A 21203-nucleotide genomic window follows, 5' to 3' on the forward strand; every position below is an offset into this window, starting at 1 on the left:
GCCTATACCTGGCCTGCATCTTGTCTTCAAACAGACCCGCTGCAGAACCAATCTGCAATCAGTTTAATTTTCGAAATGAAACCAGTTTCTCAATAAGCATTTTTCAGGGGCAAAAAAAAAAAAAAAAGGCAATAGATCTAGATTGTTTGTGAGCTACGGAGAAAAAATAGACACTTTGTGTGCATTGATTCTAGAATGAATGTTAATATGTATACAGCCTTACTAGAAATTTAATAAATAAGAATAATGAAATAAATAACTGGCCATGGAAATGAACATTATTGCTGACAGCACAGCTGTCAGAATACAAGGATGCTACAGCCTTCCTTCCATACATAGGGATACTTTGAATTGAGAAATATAAAGTTAGACTGTTCTTCTTTCACAAAATTTAACTGGACAGAGCCTCATGTAACACAGTGGATCTTAACTCTCCATAAATATGCATACTATATTTAATACTGGAGCAACCTGATTATACAGTATACCGAAAGCTATTAGGCTTCTTGATCATGTTAGAAAGTCAATACTCATATTTGCATAACATTCTCCATTTATGGCTTTAGTTCATGGGAACCAAAAAGAAAAGCCATTTCAAGCCCTCTTGAGAATGTCACAAACAAGAAAACACTCGCATATAAAATGTTTGAAATATTTTTCTTCAAAAGCCAGACGTAGTAGCAATTAAGCTAGGATAATTAAAGGAACAGTGCTAATTTTAGTGGAAATTAACAGTGCATTTCTCCAGGCAGTCAATCATGGAGCTCAATTGTCTCTTTATATTATGCAAATATGATACACGTTAGTCAAACATAAGTGGTTGAAGGCTCATGTTGCCAAACGCCTCTCGAGAAAGAGACATATAATGAAGAGTTTGCATTGTTGTTAATTCAAATTAATCCTACAAAGGCAGTGCAGGCAGAGAAGGAGACAGTGGGAGTCTCATGTGATCTGGTTTTATATTTATTGATTGGTCATTTACTGGAAGCCAAGTGTTTGTTCAGTATAATTGTACAGCTAATAGCCTTGGCTAAGCCAAGCAAAAATTGCCAACTGTTCGCTTATGTATGGTACAGAGTGACTGCATGCACTGAGGGTGGGAGAGTCCTGTGATTTGCATTTTATTATTTGCATTTTATATTGTGTTCGGCTCTTTGTAATATGTTAAAGACTGGGATTCAGGATCTATCATTTCTAACCCAACAGCCACAGGCTACCTTGAATTGCTCCTGTTGTTATCACCATGATTAATAATTGCATTTACTGGACTGGTAAAATATGATGTTTTATTCTGTTTATAATCTGTTGGGAGGCACCCTGAGTGGCTGGGGAAATCGAGTCGGATGGGCGGGGTATAAATATATTAATAAACTTCAACTTCTTCTTCTTCTTCTTCTTCTTCTTATTATTATTATTATTATTATTATTATTATTATTACCACCTTTTGGCACACATTATGATATAAAATACTATTTAAAAGATTTCTAAATAGTCAACAGGTGTTCAGGTAGGTTATTGTGTAAAATTAAACCAAATCAAATAAAGACCACCAGTAGTGATGTGTATGTATATATATATATATATGTGTGTGTGTGTGTGTGTGTGTGTGTGTGTGTATATATATATATATATATATATATATATATATATATATATATATATATTGCTTTCGTAGATTTTCACGGGTACAGGAATGCAGGTTTTGGTGTCTTCGGGTGTCTTCCCGTGTAAGAGTCGGGGTGTCTGTGCGACGTTTCGACGAGGTCTCACTCGTCATCTTCAGGCTGGTGCTTTCGGCTTCTTGTTACTGGAACAGAGCAGAGTCTGGTGTTTGAGTTCCTATAAATACTGTTGAGGGGTGTGGTGTATAGCCTCCAACGTTCTGGGCAGAGAGGAAGTTCCTAGATTAGTGTGCCTTTTCTTCTTTTGTTCCTTAATTACTTGAGGGATATCTTGGGTGATTTCATGAGTGATATTCTGAATACCACTGGGTGGGTCATTAAGTGTAGATTAGTTGCTAAAGCTTTCGTGTCTTGACCTCTTGAGCTTGTGAAGAGTTTTTCTGAGAAGATGGCTGTGCTGCATTTATTTATTTTTTTCATAAAATTTTTATTGGGTTTTCACATTTTATATAGACAAAGACAAAAACAAAAACACAAAAAACATAAAAACAAACAAACAGAAAAGTAAAACAACAAACATATATAGTTTCCAAAAAAAAAACTTATTTTCTAACCCTGGTCATTGACTTCCCCCCCACCCCCTCCCTTACATCCCTATTCCCAAATTTGTATCAGCAAATTGGTATTTCCTTATCCATCTTAATATTAGTCCTTTATATATATATATATAAGAAAAAAGCAAAATTAAATTTATTCTAAGTTGGACCTCAATTCCCTTCCAACGATTTCCCATTTTGTCTTAATTAATAATCTTGTTAGCTAAATCCCATAGTCTTAAGTGTTGTTAAAACTAGATTCTTCCCTCCCTCCCTTCCCCGGTTTGTGTCCCTTCCGAAAACATGTCCAAAATAGCAATTATTAGCCCGGATTCCTTACGTCCGAGGCTCTCAAATCTCTTTCAGTCCCTCTCCGCCGGCCTAGTTGGCAATCCTTTATGTCGGTCTTCACGTCTCGAAAGAGTTCTTTCACAATCAGTCCAAAATCTCTTCCCATATTTGCAAGCAACTGCTGAGGAATTTCCACAAGGCATGAATTTTGAACATAATCAAAGTCAGAGTCTATGTGGAGGCCCCAATTATATTTCTTTATTTTAAATTCCTTAATTTCATAAATTCCCAGGGCCTCCACTTTCATCTTCTGGATCTTTCGTAGATTTGTAGTAGGTTCAGTCCAATAGTCTCCTTGTTTATATTCCACAGATGTCAGCTTCTGGACAATATTTTCCCATTTCAATTCTTCTCTTTCTTGTTTTGTCTTCTCCTCTTCTTTGGTTATCATTTCCGGCTCAGCTGTGGATTCTTTCTCAGCCAGGTTCTCATTACATTGAACAGAACTACTTGTTTCAGGATTCAAGGTCATCAATTGTTCACTCATAGCCGTAGTCTGTTCCTGTAAGATTCCAACCAAATAAAACATCCTTTCGATTTCTCCCAGTATCTTTCCATCCACAGCCATTGTAATTCCACAGATTTCCCCCTAGAGGGAATCTGGTTACTTAGTGTTCTTTTCTCCAACAGTCCTCTGTCTTATTATTGATTCTTTGTTTCCAACAATTTTAGTTCAATTATAACTCCTTTTAATCCAGAGGGGTCTTAAGTAGCAATTTTTCTACTATTAACAGTCCATTTGACAGCTTTGACAGCTGTCAAACTCTGCTCTTCTTATACCAGCTCCAAAGTAGGACACTCCCGAGCCCGGGAGGGGGGGTTGCTTACAACAGAAATATACCCCTTCCAACACTCCTCTCTCCTGCTCAAAAAGAGATTCCTTTTCGAAATCTTGGAAGTTACTGTCTTTTTAAACTCACCCTTTACAGGGTAGGCACTCCAGCTTAGTTCTTTTATCGTTGCTCTGGATCGTCTGCAAGGGGGGGGTGCGGACTTCCTTTTAACACATCCCCCGATCATCTCAAATTCAATAGGTAAAATTCTTAGAATCCAAATTCAATTAACTCACGGGTTCTTTTTCTCAGCCGAATTTCAAGGAAGGAAGTCAGCGCTCTCCGGTCATGGCTCGCGGCTTCGCTCAGCAGAGGTAGCGATGGACTCTCGGTGCCACGCCACCCCCCGTATCCCCTCCGCAGCCTTTAAAAAGGCTCTTTGCGAATCAGGGGGGGCGCTTAAGGCACCCACCGAGTCTTCAGTCCGCAGGCTTTCGTGCCTGCGGTTTTAAGGGTCCCCGTGTCGCCGGCACGGCAAAGACCCGTCCCCCGCTGAGCCGATTCCCTCCGGAGCTCGGAGGGAATCCGCCATTCCCAGATCGCGCCAACCCCGGAAGTCGGCTGTGCTGCATTTAGTTGTGCTCTGGCTTGGCTTCGTGTATAGGGGCGAGCTGTGGTTTTGTGCCTTGTGCCAGCCAGATCTGTGTAGGGATTGCAGGGGGGTGCAGCATCCGGAGGTGCCACTATAGTTTGGCTACTGGATGGAGTCTGTAATATGTCTGTGGAGAGGGTCTGGGTTTGGGTCTGGTGTGGTTGATTGGTGACGGCGTTCTGTGTGCCTCTGGTTCTGGTGTCGGTTTTTGTGGGGAGGGCTAATTTCCAGATGTCTGGTAGGCGGGACGTGTCGTCACGCTTGTTCATGTTGTGAGGGTGTTTCTCTATCTCGATGGCTTCCATGATTATTCTCTTGTGGTGATGTTCCATGTTAAAGAGCAATTTGGAATCTGCAAAATTAATTTCGTGTCCTGTTTCTTTCATGTGTTGGAAAAGAGAGGAAGTTTTTTCTTCTTTTTTGACGGCATTCTTGTGTTCTGCGATACGTGCATTTATTCGTCTGTTTGTTTGTCCAATGTACGTGGCTGGGCAGACTGGTATCCATTGGCGATTAACACATTTGAGAGATTCTGTAACTCAGTTGTCAAGTGGTCTTTGTCAGCCAGGCGTTTGGTTCTGGAGATGAGAGTCTTGGCTACGGAGTTTATTTGTGCAGGGTGGTGGTGTGATTGTGCATGTAAGTAGCGGTTGGTGTGTGTTTTTTTTCGGTAGATAGTGTGTCCTAGGGAGCCATCAGGTTTTTTGTAGATTAGGACGTCAAGAAAGGGGAGTTGGTTGTTGTCTTCTATTTCCATAGTGAATTGTATTTTGGGGTGTAGGCTGTTGAGATGTGTGAGGAAGCTATCTAGTTTTTCTTTCCCGTGTGGCCAAATTACAAAGGTGTCGTCAACATATCTGAGCCAAAGTTTGGGTTTGTGTTCTGACTTGTCTAAAGCATTGGTTTCAAAGTGTTCCATGTACAAATTTGCGATGACCGGTGAGAGGGGTGATCCCATAGGTGCTCCTTCTATCTGTTTGTATCTTTGTCCATTGTGGATGAAGTACGTGTTGGTTAGGCAGTGGTTGGTCAGGTCCAGAATGTATTTGGGGGGATTGCTCGTGTGCTCAAGACATCGATTCCATAAAACATAATTTGTTGCATTGTGCAAAATATGAGCAAGCCAGGGCTGAACTGATACTATCCTTGCTGGTACCTTTCCGGGGAAAATCAGAGGCTCACTATGTCAGGTTCCTATTGGAAGACCGGACAAATGCTAGAAAATTAGCAGTGGCAAAGTTTTTATTGGTGGTTGTAAGAACCATTGATCCCTATATTCTGAACAAAATGCTTGTTTAACCTGGAGGTAGGCTGTGTAAATTGTGTATTGCTTTGTAACGATTTGTTGGGTCTCTGGACCGTACTAAAGATTGTTGTTGTTGTTGTTGTTGTTTTAGGTATTATAGGACCAGAGTTCCTGAAGGAGCAGACGAAACTATTTATGTACACAACCACGTCTATGTTGACTCTGTTAGCCCAGAAATGGTGGGTACAACTCCAACCAAAGAAGAGTGGCAGACAAAACAGATGAGCTATGCCGAGATGGCAAAGCTTGCAGGAAGAATTAGAAACCAGGAAGAGGAGGTCTTTAATAAAGAATGGGGGAACTTTATACAGTGGTAGCTCGGGTTACATACACTTCAGGTTACATACGCTTCAGGTTACAGACTCCGCTAATCCAGAAATAGTGCTTCAGGTTAAGAACTTTGCTTCAGGATGAGAACAGAAATCGTGCTCCGGTGGCGCGGCAGCTGCAGGAGGTCCCATTAGCTAAAGTGGTGCTTCAGGTTAAGAACAGTTTCAGGTTAAGTACGGACCTCCAGAATGAATTAAGTACTTAACCTGAGGTACCACTGTAATTTATTTGAAAAGCTATTGTAAACAATTACCTACATTGGTAGGATTGACCAAAAACTTGTAGTAAAGATTTGAACTATGGATTGACAAAGGATTGACAAGAATATGAAAGAGATGCAGAGGGGGAAATCATTCAATTAAGATCCACAATGGGCACGGGAGGGAAGTCAAAGGGGATTATATGTCTATGTATTTAATTTGTGCGTTTACGTAAAATAGAAAATGCAAAAATAAAATTTATAATAAACACAAAACCCAGCACGTTGGACTGTCAGCTAGTTCAGTTCCTTCAGCAGTGACATAGCATGGTGGCAATATCCTTCCCTAGAGATCAGTCAAACCTTGCCATCTTGAACTTGCTACAGCTTTTGGGACAACCTCAAGGGCAGCTCTGCATGGAGTATACTGCAGTAATCCAACCTGGCCATTATCAGTGCATGGATTACAGTGACCACAAACTGCCATAGCTGTCCCAACAACCTAAGCTGGTAGAAGGTAAAAGGTAAGATAAAGGACCCCTGGACGGTTAAGTCCAGTCAAAGGCAACTATGAGGTTGTGGTGCTCATCTTGCTTTTAAGCCGAGGGAGCTGTTGTTTGTCCACAGACAGCTTTCCGGGTCATGTGGCCCGCAGGACTAAACTGCTTCTGGCACAATGGGACACCGTGATGGAAGCCAGAGCACATGGAAATGCCGTTTACCTTCCTGCCACAGTGGTACCTATTAATCTACTTGCACTGGCGTGCTTTTGAACTGCAAGGTTGGCAGGAGCTGGGACAGAGCAATGGGAGCTAACCCTGTCACGGGGATTTGAACCACCAGTCTTCTTATTGGGAAGCCCAAAAGTCTCAGTGGTTTAGACCACAGGGCCACCCACTTCCTGAATAAACAAGCACACAATCACTGATAGGTCCACTCACCATTGTGAGGCTCAAAGCATTGAAGATGATGCCTCCCCAGCTGTTGCCATTGGCTGTGGGTTTCTTGTGATGTTACAAAAGCCCTTGGCAACTGAGTGGATATAAAGGCAGGCAAGGGGGAAAGCCCTTTTCTGTTTCCAACAGGACACAGCTGGAAATGGATGTGACATTCAGCACTGCCCAGGTTTCTTCCACTTGGAGGAGGCAAAGTGGTGAATAGAAGGAGGCAAACCTCTGGCAGTGGGATGTTAGGGAGCGTTAATAATGCAAGTTTGGCTGCTTGAAGTCTGCTGGTAGCTGTGGTTGGAAGCTGGTGGATGTCTGATGATGGACCTAAGAGAACCTGGCAGATGTTGGTGGATGGAAGCCAGTGGCTAAAGCAGACTGATGTTTGTGGATGTCGGCTGATGGAAGTTCACCTTTGAAAGACAGTCAACAGAAGCCAGTGGATCTTTGTGGACTGAGGTCAGGGCACGAACATGAATGGGTGTCATGTTTTTGGATATTGGCTGGTATATGTTTGTGTGAGTAAATGGGGGGGGGGTTCAAATGTGGTTGAGGCAGAATGGTGTTTGCATGTGCACAAATGTGATGTGTGAAAGGTAGATATTCATAAATAGATGGAGCCCTTGGGAGGGGGGGGGTATTGGTTTCATGGAATCAGAGAATCGGGGAATCAAGTTTGGGAGGGACCATGTGGGACATCTAGCCCAACCCCCTTACAATGCAGGAATCTTTTTGCCAAATGTGGGGCTCATACCCACTGGCATGCTTTTGAACTGCTAGGTTGGCAGGAGCTGGGACCGAGCAACAGGAGCTCACCCCATCACAGGGATTTGAACCGCTGACCTTCTGATCAGCAAGCCCAAGAGGCTCAGTGGCTTAGACCACAGTGCCACCCGCAGTGCCACTTTGACTAGAGATATCACCTCATCGACAAGAGGAACCCATCCCAGTTCTACCATAGAGAATTACGGTATATACTAAACAAGACCCTACAGCTGAAAAGAAAGATTTTGTAATGGAAAGCAGCTGGCATGTTTGAAACAAGAGGAAGGGACTCATTTTGGGGAGGTTTCAAATGTATTTCTGAGAGACTCCCTAGAAAGCACAGACTCCAGTTGAGCCACGATCTTGTTTTGCAAAGTCAAGTTGAGCTTGGAAGGATGGAAATCCCACGGATTTCCTTTTAACAGGGAATGCTGACGTCGCAGCACCTCTTCCAAATTATGGACGTAAATTAACCTTGCATTAAATAACCACAGAGCTTTTGGTGAAGGGGGGCTGTGAACGTGCACCCGGGCCTTAGAAGCCAACCAACATATCTCTTTTCCTGAGCCCTTTGAGCTTTTGTTCAAAGTTTGAAGGCTGCTCGCTGACAAGTGATTTGTTTCCATTAGAACATGCCTCCTTCCAGCCGTCCGTGACCATCTTGTACTTAGGGCTTTATAAGCAGCACGTCTCAACATTCCTAAAATCCCAGGGAGGATCTGAAAATAGAAAAAGAAATGAGCATTTAAATTAAAAACAACGGCCCTTAAATAGAGCTGCCATGTTTTGAGGCAAGATAGTGTCTCTTTCCCCCCTCCTTCTCGCTTCCCTCCCCCCTCCCACGGGGTTGCAAGTTGCTTTTTCCAGAATACAGTGCAAAGCCACCGAGATTTGCATTCCCTCTTCTATTTATAGGAGCCTCTTTTAAAATGAAACAGGTGTCAAGTTGAATGAGACTGAAGCAGGCTTACATGTCCTATATGGCTGGGAAAGCAAGAGCCGGGGTGTGTGAGAGAGGAAACAGAGCGACTTGGGTGATTGGCAGATCGGTTGCTGAATGGAGCGAGCAGCCGAATGGGGAAGAGGAAAAGCTGAGCTGATTCTTTGCAGGGCTTCGGCCATCTTTAATTCAATCGATTTAGGAGAATTTAATGACAGGAGAAGGGACCAGCTGGCTTTCCTGGCAGAATTAAATCCTCCAAAGATTGAGAGAGACGAAGTGAGAGTTAACTGTGCAATGCAAATCCCCTTTGGGTGGAGAGTGGCATTGGGCAGAGGGGCTGCCTTGGCAACCTCCGCCAGCTCACCCCATTGCCAGCAGAGTAATATCAGTGCCAACCCACCGGCGCAAAGCTCTCCCGTCCACTCACTGAACAGGCAGACAGGAGTGATGTTGTCTGGGACCCTGCCAGTGGGAACCATTGGAAAGCCCTGGAATGGGGCATTCAATGGGCCAGTGGGAAGGCCAAGGGTCCAGATAATGGGTCGATTACAGTGGTACCTTGGGTTAAGTACTTAATTCATTCCGGAGGTCTGTTCTCAACCTGAAACTGTTCTTAACCTGAAGCACCACTTTAGCTAATGGGGCCTCCTGCTGCCATCGCGCCCCCGGAGCACGATTTCTGTTCTCATCCTGAAACAAAGTTCTGAACCTGAAGCACTATTTCTGGGTTAGCGGAGTGTGTAACCTGAAGCGTATGTAACCTGAAGCATATGTAACCCGAGGTACCACTGTATTTGCTTTGGATAGGGTCGTGCTTCCCCTGAAACAGCAAGTTAGTAGTCTTGGGGTGCTCCTGTGTGCATCTACCTCAGCGGCTAGGAGTGTCTTCTACCATACAATGGTACCTCAGGTTAAGTACTTAATTTGTTCCAAAGGTCCGTTCTTAACCTGAAACTGTTCTTAACCTGAAGACCACTTTAGCTAATGGGGCCTCCATCTGCCGCTGCGCTGCCGGAGCCCGATTTCTGTTCTTATCCTGAAGCAAAGTTCTTAACCTGAAGCACTATTTCTGGGTTAGTGGAGTGTGTAACCTGAAGCATATGTAACCTGAAGCGTATGTAACCCGAGGTACCACTGTAGTCGCCTTTGACTGGACTTAACTGTCCACGGGGTCCTTTCCCTTTCCCTTTCCCTACCTCTACTCTAAGGGAGAAGGCAGTCCAGTTGGTAAGAGAGTCTGATGTCCAGAACTTCAAATAGATCTTTGCCATAGCCATCATTTATTGCAATAGGGAGATTAGCAACTGTCATTTTAGCACTGTTTTGGATCACATCTCACTTCTAATGGATGCTTTTCAGTATCTTCCTAACTTCAACATTCCTAACTCTCCCTGGGAGAGGCTACTGCCAGTAGAAGTGGCAGGTGAGTGTGGGCCCGGGTTTTGAGGGTTGGGCCCTAGGTCACATGACTGACCAGAAGAGGGTTTGTTGTAGAAGAGGGCAGCTCTCTGCCACAATGTCCCTTTGGGGGACTTATACTGGTGCAAGTTGCACAGGTTTCAGCTGCCCCAGATGAGCTGCAGTGAGGGACTTCAGGCCAATGTAGATAGGAAAGCCCAACGTTGGCCAAATCCAAACTCTCTCATCCTGCTGGATCTCGGGTTTGGATTATGCTGTAAATTAGTGCTGTTGCCTCTGTATTAAATGAACACAGTGAGATTTTTAACAGTGAAACTAGGATGTGTCTTGATTTTGGATGAAATTATCATCATCATCATCATCATCATCATCACCATCATCATCATCACTTTATGCCTCTATGTGTATGGCTTTTCCGCACATACCCTTTAGTCTGTCCCAACAGACTTTCCTTCCTACTAGACAGAAGTACTGTTTTTGGAGGACAGGAGATGGGCAGGAGTGGAGGACTCCCAGGTCCTGAATGGGGTAACTGTGCCCCTGAAGGACCAGGTGTGCAGCCTGGGAGTCATTTTGGACTCACAGCTGTCCATGGAGACACAGGTCAATTCTGTGTCCAGGGCAGCTGTTTACCAGCTCCATCTGGTACGCAGGCTGAGACCATATCTGCCCGCGGACTGCCTCGCCAGAGTGGTGCATGCTCTGGTTATTTCTCGCTTGGACTACTGCAATGCGCTCTACGTGGGGCTACCTTTGTAGGTGACCTGGAAACTACAACTAATCCAGAATGCGGCAACTAGACTGGTGACTGGGAGCGGCCGCTGAGACCATATAACACTGGTCCTGAAAGACCTACATTGGCTCCCAGTACGTTTCCGAGCACAATTCAAAGTGTTGGTGCTGATCTTTAAAGCCCTAAGCAGCCTCGGTCCAGTATATCTGAAGGAGCGTTTCCACCCCCATCGTTCAGCCTGGACACTGAGATCCAGCTCCTAGGGCCTTCTGCCGGTTCCCTCATTGCAAGAAGTGAAGTTACAGGGAACCAGGCAGAGGGCCTTCTTGGTAGTGGCACCCACCCTGTGGAACACCCTCCCATCAGATGTCAAGGAGATCTGAAGGAGAAGACATCTGAAGGTATAAGAAGGTTTTTAATGTTTAATATTTTATTATGTTTTTGTGTATGCTGGAAGCCACCCAGAGTGGCTGGGGCAACCCAATCAGATGGGTGGGGTATACATAATAAAATTGTTCTTATTGTTCACCCAGTGCCCTGCAGGTTGCTTATGGAAGGGGTAGGCCAAAATTGATGCTCTTTTTACAGAAAATGTGGGGAGAGAAGCACTCTGCTTTGTAAGTGGTGTCTACCATGTTGAAAGTACACCAATAAAAGGATGAAAATGGTTTATTGAATATTTACATATAAATTATAAACAGATAAAAACATTGGCAGGAATATTGTGATAACCTGCAGTTTCATAAGCGTGTATATTTAAAGAAGATGAATAAATGAGTAAATTAAGTTAGTTTGGATATGCGGAAGATATTAAAAGCAAATTTAAGGAATCGCAGAAAGAGGGGGAATGGAGTAAATTTTGAAATGTTAAAATGAAGTGCCTCCAATTCCCAATATTGGTCCCTCTGGCAAAGACTGGCCGGCGACTGCTTGCCAACCATGTATGCTTGATAAATTGGAGCCCTGCCATAATGTCTCTGAAGTTTCACCAGCTTCCATCTGCAGTAATCATATGGGCATCATGACCACAGTTGCGCATTTGATCCTGTGATATCTCTGACCACTGTTCCTTAAATCTTTTTTAGAGGTGGCAGCCTGGCTGTGGAAAAGATGTCAGGCAGATGAACCCGAGTTACCCAGTGTCGCTCGCTGCCAAAGAGTCTCAGGTTGCAGCCGTTCCTCCTCGAGGCTGCAATCATGCGCCCATCAGCCAAAGGGAAAGAATATAGTGAGCAAATCAGAAGGAAGCAGCATGGGTTATTTGGAAGCCTGTCCAGAATGCCAGTTTGGGCTGTTCTGGCTGTCCCCAGGTACCCCAAGCTGTGTGCAAGCTTAGAGTTGCTGGCTGTCATTCTCTTTCCCATACAATTGCATACAATTCCAGGATAATAAGGTGTCCCTCAACCTCCCACTTGTCCACTGGGTCTCTTTCTTTGAAATTCATTCCCATTCCTTCCTATCCCTCTAGCTTTCAGTTGACACTTCTGTTTATTTGTCAGGGCATTTACTGTATTTTTCGCTCTATAGGACGCAACCGACCATAGGACGCACCTTGTTTTAGAGGGGGAGAACAAGGGAAAAAAAATCTCCCCCTCTCTGCTCAGCGCCCCTTCAGCGAAGCGGCAGGAGAAACGGAGCTCCTTCCATTTCTCCTCCCGCTTGGCTGAAGGGGCGCTGTGCAGCTCTCCCTCTCTGCTGAAGCCGGGAGAGACTTGCTCTCCCAGCTTCAGTGAAAGAAACCTGAAGCCTGCAGAGCGCAGTGGGAACTCGTGCTGCACTCCGAAGGCTTCAGGCGGCTATCCCTGAAGCTTGGAGAGCGAGAGGGGTCATTGTGCACAACCCCTCTCGCACTCCAGGCTTCAGCGAAAGCAACGCAAAGCCTCCAGAGCGCAGAGGGAGCACTCCCTCTGCGATTTGGAGGCTTCATGTTGCTATTGCTGAAGCCAAGAAGCCTGAATTCGCTCCATAGGATGCACACACATTTCCCCTTAATTTTTGGAGGGGGAAAAGTGCATCCTATAGAGTGAAAAATACGGTATTTATTTATTTTGAAGAAGAGGTTCCAGAACTTGTTGGCTTTTTATTAGGGGGACCAACCAACCAAACTTTGTTGAGCACGCAGTCAAGGTTGTTGAGCTATTTTTTTTGGGGGGGGGAGATTGCACCTAAGTAATCTTCTCTTCTTTACCCACTCACCCTACCAACGGTTTTGGCACCTTACGATGGCTCCCTCTGCTGCACCACACCTATCGCCGTGCTGCTGTGCCGCAATACTACAGAGGTGCTGGAATGCACCAAAGAGGTGCCGGAACTCAGTTCTGGTGAGTTCCACCTGAAAAAGCCCTGCCTACACTCACCTTGAAGGTGCAGCATTTTAGACCAGGTCCTCAAGGTGGTTTTGAGTACCACCTTTGCTTCTAGCAGAATGTCCTCCTCATCAGTGGTGTAGCGTGGGTTGCCAGTACCCGGGGCCGCATGGTGAGAAGGAAATGGATGGAGTACGCATGCGCATTCAACTGCCTAATGACATCCATGTCACCCAAGAGATCGAAACTGCAGAGATAAGAAAAGAAGAGTCATTCTGTTGTCTGCAGATGTCACTTCCTGGTTTGCATGGAGAAGCCATTTTTAATAGAGCCCAGTGTCGGAAGCACACAGCAGTATTGAGGCAGCACCGGATGTTGAAATTTTGCACCTCCACAAATTTGCACCTGGGGAAACTGCCCCTTTTGCCCCCTCCCGCATGCTATATTACTGCTCCTCATGATGGGAAGCTGTTCCAGCTGCTTGGTTGCCGCTTTGCTTAATGACTCTTTCCAAAATTCTGGATTCATGCTGGTCAGTTGACACGATTTGTTGTTGTTGTTGTTGTTGTTTAGTCGTTTAGTCGTGTCTGACTTTTCTTGACCCCATGGACCAGAGCACGCCAGGCACTTCTGTCCTCCACTGCCTCCCGCAGTTTGATCAAACTCATGCTAGTAGCTTCAAGAACACCATCCAACCATCTCATTCTCTGTCGTCCCCTTCTCCTTGTGCCCTCCATCTTTCCCAACATCAGGGTCTTTTCCAGGGAGTCTTCTCTTCTCATGAGGTGGCCAAAGTATTGGAGCCTCAGCTTCACGATCTGTCCTTCCAGTGAGCGCTCAGGGCTGATTTCCTTCAGAATGGAGAGGTTTGATCTTCTTGCAGTCCATGGGACTCTCAAGAGTCTCCTCCAGCACCATAATTCAAAAGCATCAATTCTTCGGCGATCAGCCTTCTTTATGGTCCAGCTCTCACTTCCATACATCACTACTGGGAAAACCATGGCTTTTACTATACGGACCTTTGTTGGCAAGGTGATGTCTCTGCTTTTTAAGATGTTGTCTAGGTTTGCCATCGCCTTTCTCCCAAGGAGCAGGCGTCTTTTAATTTCGTGACTGCTGTCACCATCTGCACTGATCATGGAGCCCAAGAAAGTAAAATCTCTCACTGCCTCCATTTCTTCCCCATCTATTTGCCAGGAGGTGATGGGCCCAGTGGCCATGATCTTCGTTTTTTTGATGTTGAGCTTCAGACCATATTTTGCGCTCTCCTCTTTCACCCTCATTAAAAGGTTCTTTAATTCCTCTTCACTTTCTGCCATCAAGGTTGTGCCATCTGCATATCTGAGGTTGTTGATGTTTCTTCCGGCAATCTTAATTCCGGCTTGGGATTCATCCAGCCCAGCCTTTCGCATGATGAATTCTGCATATAAGTTAAATAAGCAGGGAGACAATATAAGTTAAATAAGGAGTTGACACGATGCCCAAGGGTAAAAAAAGAAATCCATTTGTAATCAGAAAGCTCTCTTGGGGAGGACTGCACAATAATGTGAGTTAACAAAGAGCTGGTTTGCAAGCACTGAAGGAGGGATTGATTGAGGCTGGAGGAACATGGCTCAATTGATAGAAAAGCATTACCAAAATCATTTTGTTGGGTCTCTTTACCACTTCCACCCAAAATAATATGTCAAAGGTAGCCTAGGGGAATGGCATAGGTTTCAAAGAAATAGCTTCACTGCAGAGTGCTCTTTCTGGATGCCTTTCATTCACCAAGTGTCATCTTGCATATTGACAGCACGTCGTCTCGTTAAAGACTCATTGCAGAGCATTCCAGAGTAATATTACCTTACCCACTGGAAACTTGGACCAGTGAGTCTATCATGCCTTACAGTATTGACAGGGTTGCCTGGGTCACTTCTGCCTTCTATGCTGGCCTAACAGAACGTGGAAGGTTGGTTCTTGCAACCTGTGAGTGCTTTGCTGGGTGGGCATTTTGAATACCAAGGTTTATTCAACTTACGAATTGCTTCCCGCAACAAAAAGTCCTGGTGCAGTTTGCAACGAGGATAAAAGGCAGTAATAAAAAGACATAACAATATTAAAGACATCGTCATATATATATATATATATATATTCAATCACTGATGCAGCCAAAATGTTGGGGAAAGCAAAAATCTCCTTTGCCTGGCACCAAAATAATGACAAAATTATGCCTGATGGGTCTCTCTGGGGAGCAACTGCGGAAAATGCCTGTTCTCTCATCACCACCCTCTGGACTGTCCTCAGCGAAATGCCTAAGATGATGATCTCATAGTCCACACTGGATCATAAGCTTGGATACTACCACAAAAGGCCTTTTCTTCAGCCACCACTCACAAGGTAGAAGGTGGGGCTCTCAAAAGATCTCGATTGATAGGCTCAGGTGGAAGTAGACACTCATTTCAATACCTGGGCCAGGCCATCTACAAATCTGAAGGCAAAACCTGGCATCTGGAATTGAACCTGGAAAGAAATTGGCAGCCGGTGAAGCACTTTCCATTCTGGTATGACATTTTCTCAGTGGTCAACCACAGTCAATCTGTCCACCACATTTTGGACCAGTTAAGGGTATGGTTCACAAATGCTCTTCTGGGTCAATCCCATGTACAGTGGTGCCCCGCAAGATGAATGCCTCGCAAGACGGAAAACCCGCTAGACGAAAGGGTTTTCCGTTTTTGAGCTGCTTCGCAAGACAATTTTCCCTATGGGCTTGCTTTGCAAGACGAAAACGTCTTGCAAGTGTTCCGATTTTTTCCCGCTTTCCCCCCTTTTTCTAAGCTGCTAAGCCGCTAATAGCCTTTTAGCTGCTAATCCGCTAAGCCTTTAATAGCCGCTAAACCGCTAATAGCGCTAATCCGCTAAGCCGCTAATAGGGTTGCTTCGCAAGACGAAAAAACCGCTAGACGAAGAGACTCGCGGAACGGATTAATTTCGTCTTGCGAGGCACCACTGTACTGTAGAGCAGCCAAAATTCATGAAAGTCACTGCAAACTGTCAAACCACCTGAATGCCCAGTGCTGGACTTAGCGACATCCTCAAGCTGTGATCTGGGTCAAAAGGGTGAGACTCTGTCCAGAGCCAGGCTTCCTAGTGTTCCTCTCTTGCTCCCAATAGCATAGAGCCCTTCTTCATCTTAAGCATTGTGAAGTTTCTTTGGTTTCACCATCTATTTTTGTTTCTTGAAGTCTCTTTCTTCATCTCTCCATTGTTTGGTCCTCTTTCTTAGCATGTTACCTACTATGTATTCTTCCTTCAGCATCCTCGCTGCCGGCTTGCTGTCCCCTGAGAGCCAGCGTGGTGTAGTGGTTAAGAACGGTGGACTCATAATCTGGTGAACCGGGTTCGCTTCCCTGCTCCTCCACATGCAGCTGCTGGGTGACCTTGGGCCAGTCAAACTTCTTTGAAGTCTCTCAGCCTCACTCACCTCACAGAGTGTTTGTTGTGGGCGAGGAAGGGAAAGGAGATTGCTAGCTGCTTTGAGACTCCTTTGAGTAGTGATAAAGCGGGATATCAAATCCAATTCTTCTTCTCCTTCTTCTTCTTCCTTCTTCTCCCCCCCCCCAAGTTTCCCTACATCCCGGGACAAATGCCCATAGGACGTCCCTATTTTCATTGGAGAAATGTCGAAAGGTATGTAGCCATCATCTGGGTGAAGTTTAAATCCTAGCCAAACAGATGAATTTCCCTTCCCTCATAGGAGGTGGGCTGTACATTGTCTTGTTCCCTGAGCAGCTGTACCTTCCGAGTTACCCATGAGTTCAGACTAGTCAGCATCAAAAGCTTTTTGGTCATGTGTGCAATGAAACAGAGATTATTTCACCCATTCTGAGTCCATATAGCATCAAGTCTGGGATCAGGCTGGTCTAGTTTAGGAAAGCTTTTAATGTTTGATGTATTACAGTATTTTAATATTTTTTGGGAAGCCACCCAGAGTGGGTGGGGTATACATAATAAATTATTATTATTATTATTATTACTATTACTATTATTATTATTATTATTATTATTATGTCTAGCCTCCAGATAACCTCATCTTTCATTTTGGTAAAGATATATTTTATAGTTCGCATGATTTTGCTGGCACTGTTTTTGGTTTAGACTCAAAAACCCAACATAGCCTGGGTCAAGACATTCAGTGTCCAAAGGATTAGGTTGCTGCATACAGTTCCCTTTCTCCTTCTGGTTTTTATTGTCAGTTGGTTGAATAAATATTCTCAATTGTTTCCCCAGAATGACAAAATTTCAATTCTTTGTTTTGAAACCAGAATCTGTTGTGGATTTTAAAATGCTGAGTATATTTAGCCTTGGATGAAGTGCTAACCCACAGATGCAAACAATAAATTCCAAGATTCACCCAGCATAAGAAAGAATACATAGCAAAAAATAAAAATAAAAATCCTCTTATGTGGTCTGTAAATGTACCTGGTTTGCTTTGGGGGCTCAGTTCTTCCAGTATGGTGAACAGTCTTGTTATGTAAGTTGTGATCACTGCAGAGGGTGGGATGGGGAGAGCCTCTCAAATGTCCTTAGAAAACATTGTGGACTATTTAATATCTGGCTTGGTAAGCACAGTAGTTATGAAACAGCTTTTTAGAATAATTTTGGAACTCTGCCTCTGTTTCTGTTTATTTTAAGGCTTATTTGCAAGGGATAGAGTGACCGTGTCCTAAAGTATACTCCAAGCGAACCCTCTCAACCTAACAAATTAATACCCTACCAATAAGGTCATTTCTTGAAGCGAAGACCCAATGTTAACGATGCCCACAACCGTTGCCAGTGTTTTCATCATCCTAATAAATTTACTCTCAATTTCAGGAGGTGAGATCAGGACATGGTGGACCAAAGAGGCAAGAGGGGTTCACAGGGGTCGGTCTGCCCTCACTGCCACATATTTAGGAGACCCCAGGCAGGTCTCCAGTACTTAGGTCACAGTTCTCAAATGTCAATAGAATGAAGGATCTCTGGGCTACTTCGCTCCCTGCCTCTGGAAACCTCTAGCTAATGATGTTCCACATTTGTGTTTTAACGCTTTGTAAAAATGTATTGCCAGGTTTGTTTACACATTTATAATGTGTGTCATTTGCCTGTTTGGCTTCATGAAATTAAGACCATTTGCATGAACAGGGCAACACGTTTGTTCTGGAATACAAAACTGTTAAGCTTAGTAGCCTTAAGAACAGTGCCTGCTAAAATAATTGGAATAAGCTTCAGAAACCTGGGTTCCCAGGCACAATTAAATATTCTCTAGTTTTGTTGTTGTGAACCTTTTGAAATACATACCCTCACATTTTCCAAACTTGCAAAAGCTTCAGGACTAGAAACGACGACATTATTATTGTTTTTTAAAATTCTTACAGTGATTCCAAAAGCCACATGTACTGGTTGGGTGTTGCCAACCAATTTCTGAGTTTGTGCAGTAGAAGGAAATGAATGCATTTATGGTTGTGCTTATACATGTGTCCTACAGATAAAATGACACAAAAAGGTCCTTACATATTTATGGCAGGTTCAGGATCCCTTAGCTATAGAAAGCAAAAAGAGAGCTGATGTAGCATAATGTTGGATTATAAATAATCCCTGTGATATGGACTCTTTCTTGCCACAATGTCTGTCACGGGATTGTTTTTTGTTGTTGTTCTTATTCACATCACCATTAAAGATTTTATTTGTTTGCTTTCCGTAGAGGATGTACTGGGCTTGTGCAGTTAGGCATTCCTGCCTTATTGAAGCCCCATTCTTGTGCAAATCTATGCTGCGCATTAGTATAACAGCACAAGGCGTAGAAGGAGAACCAATTTGCTTGCTCATTTATTTGCAAACTCAGGTATTCAGAATGCACGCTTGTTAAATGTAACAAGTTGCTCCTACACCGATTCTTAAGTGCTGTCTGTATACCAGTGCAACAAGGCAGCATCTAGTTATGTGAACTTCACTCAACTCAAATCCTTTCTCTTGCCAGAGGAAACCCAGTAACCCCAGATCTTTTAAACACAAGAACTAGGGACATTGTGTCACGACTGAGCTAAGTATTCATTTCACCAGTAGAGCCAGGCGGGGAAGTTTGGAAAAGTGGTACTTTCCCATATCTGTTTGCTGTGAAGGTACACCCTATTGAGTGTCTTGGGACATCATGTGCAGTGCCAGAAGCAAGTGTGAATTCTTTCCCTGTACTTTGCAGGAATGATGGCAGGAACACGAGAGGCCGTTGCAATGGAGGAAAGAATGTGGTAAGAAAGACTCAGTACGGTCCGTACGCCAATAAAGGTTTGAGAATCTGACTCAATACAGCTTGGCCATTCTTGTTCCAGTTTTGCAATCCCAGAAGTACTGCCTGCAGAATTAGCTAGCTGGAGCATTGTGGTGCATCACTGCAAATACTCAACAAACGGCTACAGATCAATTTTGCCTGTGTCGGTGTGTGGGACAAGCCATAGAAAAGGAATGCTTGTAATAACAGGATTGTGAACTGTATACAAGAAACGACTTCCATTAAATAGGTTTAACAAGTCAGCCAGTCCCTATGGAATAAATGACACAGGATAGTGACAGAGGCATGCACTCTGATTATGTAGACTACAGGGATTGGTGTCTGTTTTTAGAGCAAAAAAGGCACAATATCCCAGTGCCAGATACTTCAAGTACCAGAATCCACCGGGGGGAGGGGGGAGAGTGGACAGAAACTGGGAGGGAAGCCATGTACCTCTTTTGCTCTAAAAGTTGAGTCCTCTCATCCATTTGTCGGGCCTTGTTGGTCTAAGCACGACAGCCCCGCTCCCCCAAATGCTGGGACCAACTCAGTGCCTCTGGTGTGTAAATAGAAAATAAACCAATCTGTCTTTTTAATAATAATAATAATAATAATAATAATAATTTGCTTTTACAAGTGTAAAGATACAACAATACCCAATACATATCCATATTTAAAGATTTCTCGGAATCGCCAGACTTCCCATCATACATTCCCTGGGTCCTATTGTCAACATTTTCAGCTCCATATTATTTCATCATCCATATTTTATATCTCTCCATATTGTCCATAGTAGTTGTTACATTACAAGTGTTATTAGGATCCTGCTAATGTTTTTATCTGCTTACAGTGGTCTCCCTTAAATAAATTATAAATGTTTCCCATTCTTTCTTGATGTTTTGGTCTTTTTGGTTCCTGAGCTTTCCGGCCAGTTTTACCATTTTGGCATAATCGAGCAGCTTGGTTTGCCATTCCTCTCTGGTTGGGACTTTATCTTCTTTCCATCTCTGGACTAATAGCATCCGTGCAGCATCCTTTGGGATATCGGTAGCTACAATTCCTTACAGAAAGGCTTCTGGGTGGTTTTTTTACAAAGGTTATTTTAAACATTTTTCCCCCCAGTTCATTATATATCATTTCCCAGAATGCTTTTATTACCTTGCACGACCACCACATTATTTATTTATTTATTTTGAATACAATCTTAATTTTATTTTCACTCTAAATTTAGACTCTAGATGGACACAGCATCACTCAGATCCTGTGTCCAATGGCTTTGGCAGGTAGGTTGGAGTGGAACTTTGCCTGCACCATGCTGCTGTTTCCATGGTGTCAGGGAACTGACATCAGAGCGAGAGGCGAAGGGGAGGCTCACAGATTCTGCTGGCGAAGGACCCAGCAATAGGGGGAGAAACAACTCAGTAGAGGGGGAAGCTAATCAGCGCAACACCAGGGAGAAAGGGGGGCAGATGGGGGAATTGGAGGGAGGGCTCCAGGACTCTTCACTGGACATCAGTGAGGAGAGCCCAGGTCCTCCGCTGCCCACGCCCTCCCTGCGCAGAAGACTCCCGCGCAGTGAGAGGAGGAGGAGACTGGGTGTCAAACAACTTTTATGTTGGAAGAGGTTCAAGAAACGCCCACTGACAGATTCTGCCAGTGACTGAAGCAGCCACAATGAGCAAGGGCTGTGCAGTCAGAAAGGTTTAACAAGGCAAATTAGCCTAGAGAGACACCAGTTTACGCACGAGTAACTCATAGCCATTACACATGGGCACGGGTCACATTTCCCAGATCACTCTGGTCCTGTTGGGTTTGCCACCAGGAGTCGCAGTGTTGTTTTTTGCTTTGCACACATAGGTGCATTTCTTGCCCAAATAAAATTCTGTCTCATTACGGGAATAAACTCCCTCAATTTTCAGAAGAGCTGTTCTCTCTCTGGTTTCAAAGACCTCGCTTGTAGCCAGCAAGTGGCCTTGG

The 21203-nt window shown here is 44.2% G+C and overlaps 1 long non-coding RNA gene across 1 annotated transcript; it reads right to left on the reverse strand.

Moving 5' to 3' along the window:
- Positions 1-5857: 5857 nt before the first annotated feature.
- LOC309514784 lies at positions 5858-19648 on the reverse strand. The gene is made up of 3 exons (XR_014212199.1): positions 17402-19648; positions 12995-13190; positions 5858-8261 (listed from the first exon to the last, which is right to left on the reverse strand). It is a non-coding gene; the product is annotated as an uncharacterized lncRNA (long non-coding RNA).
- Positions 19649-21203: the final 1555 nt, after the last annotated feature.

Source organism: Podarcis vaucheri (assembly GCF_965113315.1).
Source record: "Podarcis vaucheri genome assembly, contig: SUPER_11_unloc_1, whole genome shotgun sequence".
Taxonomy (NCBI): Eukaryota; Metazoa; Chordata; class Lepidosauria; order Squamata; family Lacertidae; genus Podarcis; species Podarcis vaucheri.